This window comes from Athene cunicularia (assembly GCF_003259725.1).
Source record: "Athene cunicularia isolate RWA chromosome 18 unlocalized genomic scaffold, athCun1 chr18_part1, whole genome shotgun sequence".
Classification (NCBI taxonomy): Eukaryota; Metazoa; Chordata; class Aves; order Strigiformes; family Strigidae; genus Athene; species Athene cunicularia.
In genome coordinates, this window is record NW_020799123.1 from 498798 (window position 1) to 511071 (window position 12274).

At 41.1% G+C, this 12274-nt stretch overlaps 1 protein-coding gene across 1 annotated transcript in view; it reads right to left on the bottom strand.

Annotated features, from left to right (window-relative positions):
• Positions 1-12274, bottom strand: part of LOC113486905 (myosin heavy chain, skeletal muscle, adult-like) — a 46443-nt gene that overhangs the window by 22730 nt on the left and 11439 nt on the right. The window lies entirely within an intron of this gene.

A 12274-nucleotide genomic window follows, 5' to 3' on the forward strand; every position in this document is an offset into this window, starting at 1 on the left:
CCCCCCCCCATGTTCCATTGTCCAAGTTAAGTTCTAGTGTAAGTTCTAATTAACTACATATTTCATCTCATGCTTAAATTTCAGTGTGGCTCTCATCTTAAATCGACTGCACTCGTATTTCCTTGACAATGGCAGAAATCTGTTGCAACTGTCCAAACTCTGGGAAGTAGTATGTGAGCAAATGGTATATATAAGCACAGATAATGTAATGTTAAAATACTGCATCAACAATTATTTCTTTCTATGCAAATCATTTGTGAAAATAATTATTTGCAAAGTTAGAAAACTTAGTTCAAGAATTTACAAATTAAAGCTGGATATCTAAATGCATTATTGGATTTCCAAGGATATACCACATGTCCAGTAATAGAACACACCTGAGTTCCTAGGAAGTCAGGCAAACATACAGTTTATTTAGATGTAATGTCATGACTTTTAGTTATCTAAATAAGACAACCAAATGTTAACATTTGCAACAACTCCTAGTAGCATGTAGATCCTCCACTTTACTCTGATGTGTTTCAGAGGAATAGGAACAGTACATCTCCTTTTGTTTGTTTGTTTGTATAGCTGATTAGTTGATTTTCACATTTTTAACAAGTTTCCTAGTACGAGGCTCACATGCAGATTATAACCCTACCCCTACAGCATAGTCTAAAAAGTATTTTAATATATATATTTTTGGCCAATATAATATACAGTAATATATATAATTTGTTACAAACCTGTAAGATTTTGCAATAGTCTGTTCTGTTGGCTGGCTCTATCTATCTGGTCTTCATGCCAGAGCAGATCATTTACTTCACTGATCCATAATTAAACATGAGGAATCCCCAAGAAGCATTTCCTGGCATGACATCAGTGGCTAGTGGCTTCAAGCACAGCCACTTTGGAAAGCTTGCTTGCCATGAGCAGCCTACCCAACCATCAGCATGCTCCATTTACCATAACTAAGCAGTGACCAGGAATATATGGGCATACAGCAATTGCCCATAAAATTTTACAGAAATTTGTCACCACAAAGAAAACTGTTCTACAGAAAACTAACACCTTTTTGTCTGTCTCTTAAGTGTGAGTAAATTAGGGTCTTACCTCTTATGATAAGAGAAAATATCTTGCAGGCTGAAAGACGATCAGTGCTGTAAAGCAGAAATGGCAGATCCCTCATTACTGCTGCACAGAATTCCACAGGCAAGTCACAAAGTGAAAATACCAGCATGCTTTATCTTACAGATATTAAATCCTTGTGGATGCAGAAACATACACCAAGACAGCAGGGCTGAAGTGGGACATGTATACTGCAGGGACGCTGTCCCTTTCTGCCAGTCACAGACATGCACTTACCATGAAGTTTTCTCTGGAGACGGGACAGCCCAGATTCAAGGACTCTTTTATAGAGTCTGGTCAGCACATGCTGCAGATGCCTCCTCTGTCTTTGGGCAAAGCATTTTTGGCAAACCTTGTTTTTGGCAAAGCATTGTCTGGCAAACTGAACGAACTGGAAACTAGAAAGTGATGTTACTAGATATAATTAGAAATTTTTTGTTCTCTCACTAGCTGTGTGAATAAATCTCCTATAAATAATATGAGATGATTCCTGAGGAGGGAATTTCAACTAATGCTGACTAGAGGGATGAGGGTAGCTACTAATAACTGTAGGCCATAGATGCTCCATGAATCTGAGCTAAGGGAGCAGGGACATCTTCCACTGGGCAAGCACAGTGACATTTGGGTACATACCTTAACCTTTTCTGAGGCTACCATAAGTCTGATGACAGCTGTCCTTTTACAGAGCTCTCTACTTACAGACCTTGGATGGTAGGTGTCAATTTTACTGTTGTCTGCACTGCTTAACTTAATCAGATTATTAAATATTGGTCTGCTTTACTTCTTTCAGCTGTAACATAACATAGCACAATGTATTGGAGAGAATAACTACTTTGAACCATACTAAGTGTCCACTAAGTTTTATTCCATCTCTGGATATAACTATAAAATAACATTCACTTGTGTGTCTTCTAACATTCTGGAAATCTTGAGTTTAGACATTCATAGGAGTACACATGGCTCTGTTCAAGAGACTTTGTTAGATTTTTGTTCCTTTGACTTAATCACTTTAGGACCAATTTTACCTTTGTTTGCATCCAAAGAGTTCTCTGGCAATGAGATTTATAGTTTAAATTAACTTATTGAAAAATACTTTATTTACTTTAGTGGTGTTTATTTCCCTGTCAATCCGCAGTTGTTCCTGTAATAGAAAGAAACCAACAATCCTTTTCCACATAACAAGGCAAATAGTATGTCTATCTTATCTGTTTTTGTATGAAATTATTATTTAGTTCTCATTAGCTTTGATGTTCTCCCCTATAGTTTTCTAGTTCTACCTTCTCTCTTTCAAGAGCTGATGACATGCAATGTTAATACTGCATCTCCATAGATTTGAACACTGTTCATCACTATATTTGATAGTTAGGGTTGCTTTTCCTATACACATTACTTTGCTCTTATCAGCGTTTTTTTGCCCAGTGTTTCACAAAATTCTTTCACAGTTATTCTCAGTTTGCTTTTTCCCACCGAGCACAATTTTGTGTCATCAAGGACATGCCTGAGATACCTATACATGTTTTTGCAAGTCCAGAAGTATTTAATCCTTAGTTGACAGAGCTCTTCACATGTAAGACTCAAATATGTGAAACTCCATATGTAACAACAGGTAATCTTACCATTTGCCTTTACTGAGGCACATGGTCAGAACAAAGTAGTAATTCAATTAAAGAAAATGCCAGGAGGGCTCTGTGGATGAATAAGGAGCTCATAGCAAAACCCAAACCACAAAAAGTTAACAAACAGAGGATGGAAGTGAGGGAGGAACCTGAGACACACTGAGCATGCAGGGATGAGGTTAGTAAAGCCAAAGCCCAAATGGGATTGAATTTGGCCAAAGATGTCAAAGACAGCAAGAAGGGCTTCTGTAAGCACATAGATGACAGAAGAAAGACTATGGAAAATGTGGGCCCATTAATCAAGGGAACAGGGACCCTGTTGACACAGGATATGGAAAAGGCTGAGGTACTGAATGGTGCTAACAAGACCTCCAGGAACCCTAGGTCCCAGAGAGTGGGGAGAAAGTCTGGAGCAAGGCAGACATACTCTTGGTAGAAAAGGGTCAGGTTAGGGAATCCGTAAGCAAACTGCACATAAAAAAAGTCCATGAGCACTGAAGGAATACACGTACAATTTCTGAGTGAGCTGGTACTTCACTGGCCCCTGAACACCACCAAAGGCAGCAAAACATCTCAGGCCAGCCATCAGTCCAGAAGGAACTGACAAGCCACTCGCTCTCAGGTGGGACATATCCTTACAAAGCAATCCTATGAGGTGTTGCCTCCCTGGGCTCTCTGTCCCACATGCTTCACATTGATGACTTGACAGATTTGAAACCAACAGCAACCTGGAGCCAGTATCACTGAGCACAGTATGAGCTGATTTGCCCATACAAGAAGGCGGCCCCAGATAGCCCTGGCTCTGGCAGCTTTGCTGAAAGCCCTGCTTTCAACTCTGAGTAAGCCCAGCTGTGCTGTGATCACATGCTCGCATCCGAACCCAGTAAGCATCCAAGGCTGTGGCTCAACAGCCATGGGATGGATGTATGGTGTGTTTTGCCTCCCATGTGCACACCCTGCCCAAAGCCACAAGCAGTGGCTGCATGTGATGCTCCCTGTGCTCAGCCTGCATGACCATGCAAAGAGAGGGGCTGAAGTGTTGAGGCAATAGGCCCAAGTCAGAGTTGACCTATATATAAATCCTGTATATTTTATAACTGACAGCCATTGTGCTAGTAGGTATTATATTGTTATAACAAACCACCTGTTCTGATGTAAAAGGCAGAAATATTGAAGCCTGAACAACAGGCCCTGAGCTGAAGCTGCTAACTTAGTATGTAGTCATTAATGAAATATGTATGCTCATTAATGAAAGATGTAGTTTAGATATCATATACTCATTACTGGTGATGGATGAAATGAAAACACGTCTATCCTGAATGTATCTTTCTTCCTCTCTGGGTAGGGGTAAGTTAACAAAGCCATGAAGCCAGTGGTCCGGCATTGGGATAGACATATGGCCTTATTTTGAAAAGAACATAAATATATTAGATAAGGAGGGAAACACCCTTAGCTTCTCTCTTGAGCCCTGGCCAGGCTCTGGGGTAATCTAATGAAAGAGTGAAACCAGATGTTCTGCTCAAAACAAAGGTGCCAGCTGTTCTGGCCTGTCGATCTCTGGTCTATAAGGCTGGGCCGGCTCACAGCAACTTTGGCAGCCTCACCTATGGGTAGATGCGCCGCGTAGGATTTCCCCCTTGCTGGGACAGGCTCTGCAAACCCTCGCTGTGACCGGGGCTGCACCGCGACTGCGGATCTGGATGATGGTAAAGTATTCAAGTAGCAATGGATCTTTCTCAGTCACTATTCTCTCAAGTAGTAATGATTTGATGCATTACCCTGTATTTTCCTATTTGTTTAAGTGCACTATTCTGACTTTTCTTACTGTATGCTTTCTGTATTATTCTGTTATATTATTTAGTTATTTCTAGTAAAATACACCTGCTCTATTCACTCTAGTGTCTGAGTTTAATTGGTATCCTTAATCAGCAAAACAGGGGCATCCTCCTTCCCAGAGACTAGAACCTATCCTGGCTCTGAAACAGCAGCACCTGGGCTCCAGGCTCTCCATGGCATGGCCCTTTTGTCAGGTGCTCACCCTGAGGGGGCTACCTGCCTTGCTGTTGCATGTTAGCTTGTTGTGACTGGCATGTTAGAACATGGCAGTTGCTCTGAGTCAGCCCAAAGTCCCAGCCCAGAGCAGTGTCTACCTTGCTGGTGTCTGAGGCTGTGCGGGCAATGTATAGCAAGTAACACGTGTGGCTAATACAGAAAAGGAATAGTGAGGTTTGCCTTCCCAGCCAGGTCAGCCAGAGCATCTTTCAAAATATGCCTGTCGTTCACTTGTTATCTCAGACACTGTCAAAATATTTTGAGCAGCAAAAGCCCTTGCAGCTCTGCCAGCTGGAGGGGGTCAGCTGTCAGGATGGCTGTCCTGTAGGAAAACACTGCTTTCCCCACCTGACAATGCTCAATACCTGACTGTTTTCCACCTTAACAGCAATTTCCCTTCAGGCTTTGTTCCAGAGCCTAGCTGTCCTAGTCCAGATAGATCAGAAATGTCACAATTCCTTTGCCTGGACAGTTGAGTGTCTTATCTGAGGAAGATAACAGGTTATTTTGTCTTGGCCTGCCTTTGGCAAACTGCTTTTCATCCACCTTTCCTTGTAATGCAGACTGTGTTGCAGGGTGTTATGTTTTGCTGAAGTCTAGAGCCTGTTTCCTGACCCTCTGGACAGTTATTTTTCCCCAGACCTTGTCATTCCTAGGCCTTGCTCCAGCCCATGTTTGGTGTGTGCATAGTGTAAGAAGACAGCTCTGGAAATCCTTTCTGAAGGGGGACTGGGCACATGTCACCTTAAGGTATGGTTCCACTGCAATAGAAGTTCTCCTCGAGTTGTCATCTGGCCCCTCAGAATGTTGAACTCTGGGCTGGCCACTGTAATGGCCCCAATAGGTCCCAACAGGAACACCACACTTCAGACACTCCAGCAAAAGGGGTTACCAATGGGCAGCACTTAGATCCTCCCATGGCTCACAGAGGCATTGAAAGCTGGCATGACTGGTGGGAGAATCTTTCACAACCTCACTGAGAATCCCTTGCTATTCTGGATCATTTAGGCAGTCTGTTGTAAATTTGAACCAGAATGGGGTTCAACCAGATGAGGATGTAGGGAAACTTCTGTCTTTTTGCCTACAGGCAGGCAGAGAATTTTGGCAGCAGAAATGCACTTCCTTTGTTATCATGAAAGTTTACTTATATTTTTGATAGGGGACTTTCACTACATATGCCTGAGCCTTGGACTTCCTAAATATAACTCCTGGCCCTGAGAAAACTCCAAAGGATAGAATGTGATTAATCTTAAATTTTGTCAGGGATTGGTGAACAGTAATGTTTTGTTTTGATGGAAACATGCTATGTCTTGCAAGGGGAGGAACCACATATGTAATCATAAGTTAGGGGCTGAATTCTTGTGTGGGGGAGGGATTAAGGTGTTTGTGTTTAATGTGGATGCAAAAGAGTCTGTGTCCTGAAGAAATAAGAAGTGTGTTTAAAGATATCCTGGACATGGTAAGTACTTTTCAGTAGTGCATCTCCAATGCACTGTTCTTTGTAGTGTAAGGTTTGTTCTTGCCTGAACCATATATTTGCATATGCTGCATTATCACTTTTCTCCCATTCTTGGAGCCAAGGACATTGGTAGAAGGGGTAGGAAGTGGCAGACTGGTAATCTGGAGGGTCTTATCCCACTGTTTACACTTATTTCTGCAATACCTCACCTGACGATATAAATGCCACAAGCCACCAGTGGTGGTAAGAACTCACTAGGACCGTGAAACCAGAGACAGAAGGTATGTGCAGCTTTGGCCTGTCATGCCTTGTTGAAGGGGCTATGCCTATTCTGGTAACTCTGTATGACTCAGAGAAGGAGAGGATGAGTGCTGTCATCACCACTGTGGCACTCATCAATTGCAAGGGCTGCAGACATTCTTGGAAGATGTTGACCTATCTCTGGAAGAAGTTATCATCATAAAGCATCGTTATCATAAACTTAGCTATTCTAACTAGCTACATGATACATGAATATTCTCTAATGAACAAGGACCATATACAATAAGAAAAGGGCTTTCATTTACTTAAAAGAACAAAGTGATAGTGCCGCAAATGTAGGAATATATCCCACAGTGGGTGAATCCTTTCTAAGTGAAGCTCCTGACAAACTCCTACAGACTACAGGGAAAAGCATGATCTTCCAGATGTCAACAATCAGCAGGCTTATGGTGAACTAGCTCATCCAGTTAGCTCAACACAGATCGTTGTGAGTGAGACATTCCTAGGCTCCAGAGAAGAACTGATATTTCCATGGGGAGTAGCCTTCTTGCTCATAGCAGATCTGTAGTCTCACTGCTTGGCACTTTTCCTTAATAACAGAGGTATGATTTGTGTTGCTGCTGGTAACCAGGCCATTAAGGTCACTGCTGGCCTGGCCTTAGGCTACCACATGAAAGTGGCCTCAAATCAAACCCTCAGTGTCATTGGATCTCTATGGAAAACAGTAAATAAGTAGGCAAGAAGGTGATACAAGAAATGCTAAGCAAAAGCTAGAATTTATTTGGGAAATAGCCCATTTTACAGTGAATGCTGGTGTGCTTATGACATAAGTAGCAGAAAAGTCATGTGCACACTGTGCAATAAAGATCAAGGCTGTGGAAATCCAGAGAGCTGTGGAACAGTGGTCACAGTGTCCTGCAACCCATGCGCAGAAAGAGGACAGCATACCGTGACCAGAGGCCACAGTAGTGGTTGTTACTAAGGCTACACCAGGGTGTGGTCTCTTGAGTACAGCTGTTGCTGTTGTGAGAAACCAATCTGGCAGGGCAGTGTGCTTGAAGAGTGGTCTCCTAGGTGCATAGCTGGGCCATAGGCTGTCAGGATACATCCTGTTGTGTCTCTCAGAGATGCTGCAGTTTAACACTGTGAACTCTCACATGAGGTGCTGTTTTACATGTGCCAGATGTCACAGGAAAGTTTATGTGCTTTCCCTCATGTAGCAGCTGACAAAGAAATGCAGGAAGGCAAGATTGTGTTACTAACATTAAAAGTATGTTTACTTGCTGATGATTGTTTCATGTCTACACATGATACAATCTATTTATCTTCCCCTTCTCCACACACTTGATTTTATAGATTTCCATCACATCTTTGTCTCCTTGTATGGGAGAAGTTCTCTCTCTCTGATATTACTTGGGAGCCTTTTCTGCTCTCAAGCAACTTTTTTGGGATCTAGTTACCAAAACTAAATCCAGTATTCAAGCTTTGGGCACATGAAGGATTTATACCATGACATAATGATATATTCTGATCTGTCATCAGTGTCTTCCATAAAAGATCCTATTTTTCCATCTGTATTGTCAATCTGCTTTTTGGTTGACAATTCAGAGAATCATCATAAGGATACCAAGAATTTTTTCATGAATAAACAGTTTTTTGGGATGTAGAGAAATGATTAGTTTATAAATGTTAAATACCATTAACCTAAATTTCTACTGACCTTTTAGACAGTCATTCTCTCATTCTCTGAGAATGTCATGACAGAGAATGTGAATTTTAGTGACACAAGAAGATATTACCATGATTTTAACATTTTTAAGTCCTTTTTTTTCCAGACCGTTTATGTATACATTGAACTGCATAGAACTCACATCTCTGTAGGACTCTGCTTATGGCTTCCCAACTCAGCTAAGCATTTATTTCCATGTTTCATGTCCTGTTTTTCAATTTACAAGGTAAATATTTCTTTCCAGTTTAAGCACTTTTTGCCCATGTCATGTAGGAGCATGAAACTACTTTTAAAAATCTCATTGTACTTCAATGACCAGGTCATTCTTATCCATGTCCCTGTTGAGTCTCTTGAAGTCAAATGTATTGTGAGACACAGCTTTCACTTTCAAATTCTGTTCTTACTGTGTTTTCTACCAATTTATCTTACACAGGTGTCAGACTGAGAAATCTACTTCCCCACAATCTGGAAAATTTTAAGTCTAATACCACAGGTACAACATTTTTTTCCCTTGGTACTAAGCATGATTTAAACAACAGGTCACTTCCACTACAATTCAATCTGTTGGGTTTTTTGTTTGTTTTGTTTAAGATTTTTTTTTTTAAATATTCCTGGGTATACAAAATATTCTGCAACACATGTGTTGCTGTTCAATATATTATCTTCTCCTCAACCTGAAGTATCCAACTGAGACCTTAAGTTAAGAGGGTTCCTCATATTTTTCTCTATTATTAGATATTCTTTCTGGAAACTTCGTCCCTTCTGAAGTAAAAACCAGCACAAATTGTTTAGCTTTTCTGATTGTTTTCCTGTAGTGCTCTTCTTGTACTTCAATGGTTACTGTTTCTTACGCATTCTCTCATGCAGGCCTTCCACTCATAAAATGCTTATAATAGACATATACATAAATAGACATATATTGGGGCTGGAGGTGAGACCATCTGGATCATTGTTTAGAACTTTTCCTCACATTGGAACAGATTAGTCCCAACGATGCAGTTAATGGGACCACTCTTCAGTGATGGCTTTTGTCACTTTCAAGTTAGTATTGAAGCTGTCAGAATTGTAGCAATCACTGAAACACTCGGACGTGCAGAGACATACCTGCTATATAGTAAGCTACATTAAAAAGGTCACAGATAACACAGAAAATGTACCGACATTTCCAGTTAAACTGAGTTTTGTACTTCTTTGGATTATCTGATATGACATTATTTTATTCAAAAATGTTCCTCACTGGATTTGCAGCTCGCAAGTGCTGTTGTCAGCCACAGTCTCAGTATGAGCAAGGAATGCTGGAGGCATCAGTGCACCCTGCGGACCCCAATTAACTGTCTGTCAGGGAAAGCTCAGCCTCTGCTGCAGCAGCATTTCTGCTGCCCTCTGTGTAAAATGAGAGCTCCCAGGAGTGTTAGCACAAGCTGAAAAGAAATGCCACTGCTCTAATCCACTAGAGCAAAACTTCTCATCCCTACCCTTCTGCTAAGATGCAGCTGAGTACTGGACCATGGCAATGGTAAGGACATACTTTCCATATAAAAATGAGTATGAATTAGGACAGATTAAAGTGAGAGAATTTTTTTTTGTATCTTGCAGGCTGTTTGTCTACCATACTGTGGCTGGCATCATGTGTTGCCTCATAAAGAAACAAACATATCTCAGAGATCTGCTCTGGCATCCCTAGTGGAGGAATTCCATGGTAGTGCAGAAAAAAAAGAAGTGGGAAACCTGAATTGACTTCTGAAATAAATTTGCTAATGATCATACCTAATGAGGGAATTGAATGCGTCTTCTGAGATAAAACAAAACAAAACAAAACAAAACAAAAAAAAAAAACAGTTCAGGATTTTAATAGCATGGGCTATGAGAAATGCAAGCTGAAATATATGGAGCTAGAGCATAAGCTCCAGGATAGTGTTGCTGGTGAAAGCTGGGGGGAGTTGTTGGGATTTTTTTCATATAAATGGCTAGCCTTTCTCTCTCCACATCCTTAGTGCTTGGTATACTTGCGATCTTGCTTCACTTCATGGAAACCAAAGCAGTTACTTCTCCTGGTATGCAGTGTTGGAAGATGCATTTTTGTAAAGCTGATACCATGCTTTTTCAGTGTGGATTCCAAGCAGCTTCCTGAAAAGTGACATATAATCTGCAGTTAAGGGGAAGGTATCATTTCACTGAGCACTTGGCAGTAGGGTAAAAACTATGACCTGGGATATTAGGATAAGCAGTTCTTGAAAGTACATCACAGTTAGCTAACTATCCTTCTCCTACCATCACAGAAAACTGGAGAGGGTGACAACTGAACAGTGTTTTAAATAAGATGAAGGTTATATAGAGGATAATTTTTCCACCATTCACTGGAACTACAGTTACACAGAAGCTGAGTAGGGTAGAAGGAAGTCAATGGGAAGAAGAGGATGTCTGGAAATGTCTGAGATGTTGGAAACTGAAGCAGAAATGACAGAAATAATTTTTTAAACAGCTTGTAGTGAGAGAAGGGGAAAAAAAAATATTATGAAGTATGATTCATCTACAGTAGAAACTTAAATATCTTTGCATGGAAGTATATCAACTTCATTTTCAAGCCTGACTTTTTTGAGGCTATAAATTGAAGTTATACAGATATTGCATCTCTTTTGACACAACCTTCCTTTTGAAAAATCTCTCAAACCACAGAATTTTAGAACAGCCCACATTGGAAGGGACCTCAGCAGACCATGTGGCCTAGCCTTTCATAGGAAAAGGAGACTAGATGAAATTATCTAGCACCCTGTCCAGTCACATAATGGAAACCACCACTGATGGGGAATCCACCCCTTTCCCTGGGGATGTTGTTCCAGTGAATGATTGTTCTCATGGTAAGAATTTCTTTCTGATATCAAAATGAAATCTCTCACGGTGCAACTTACATATATTACCCCTTGACCTATCCATGTTGCGCCTTGTCAGGAGAGAATATGTGTCCTCTTTGTACCACCCTTTAAATACTGGAAAACTGTGATGAGACCCCCTCAGAACCATCTTTACTCCAGAGAGAAAAGATCTAACTCCTTCAGTCTTTCCTCATAGTGCAGGTTCTCCAGTACTTAAATTATCTTTAAGGTCCTCCTTGGAACCTCTCCAGTCTGTCCACGACTTTCTTGAATAGTGGAGATCAGAATTGGACACAGTACTCCACAGATCTTTCTCCCTCTCCCTCTTTCCCCCTATTTTGTTTTACTTTTCTTTCTCTGTTCCTCTCTTCTTCTGTCATTGGGGAAAAAGGCACATTTTGGTCAAGGAAATGTTTCTGTGTCCTGAGTGTACAGCCATGAAGCATTTACAGAAATGGAAAGCTGAATCTGGCATTGTTGTCAATAAGTCTCTGTAAGGAACATTTTTCTGTAGATCAAAAATACTTTCTCCATGTTTTAGTGGCTCTTCTAAGGCAGATGCTTTGATGCTCAGGAGACACAACACAGTATTTCTGTTTAAGGTCAGAGAATTCTGTAGTCCACATGTGGCAGCAGCTCTACTGAAACTCATCAGATGCATCTATTTTAAAACTTATCTTAGAGATGTTCCTTTACGCCTATTATGGACCCATGTTTTTCCCAAGATCAGTTACCTTTGCATCAGCACTTATCAGGTCACAAGCAGTCTGACTCCAGAAATAGTGTGTCAATGCAAAATGACTCCTGCCCTCCAGCTAAGGCAGCAAATCACAAAGTGAGGAGAAATTAGTTTTCCTTACCCCTCCCATTACTATTCCACTCTGATTCCAAGCAGTCGTGCTTTCTGGGACGGCTGGTGGCAGGGCCAGGTCAGCCCAGTGCAATGCACTTCTCTCCATTTCCCACACATGCACTTTGAAGTAGATAATGGGGCCAAGATGTTGTCGTTTAAGGAACCTGCAACATTACCTCTCATCATCTGAGCATTTAGGAATAAATTCTATCCATCATGCCTTACAGAGGAGAGAAGAGCCCTAGCATCTTCAAGTGCTTCAGGTGCATCACGGTTCTTCCACAGTTAGGCCGTGTTGCTCATTTTGGATGGTCATTCCAATAT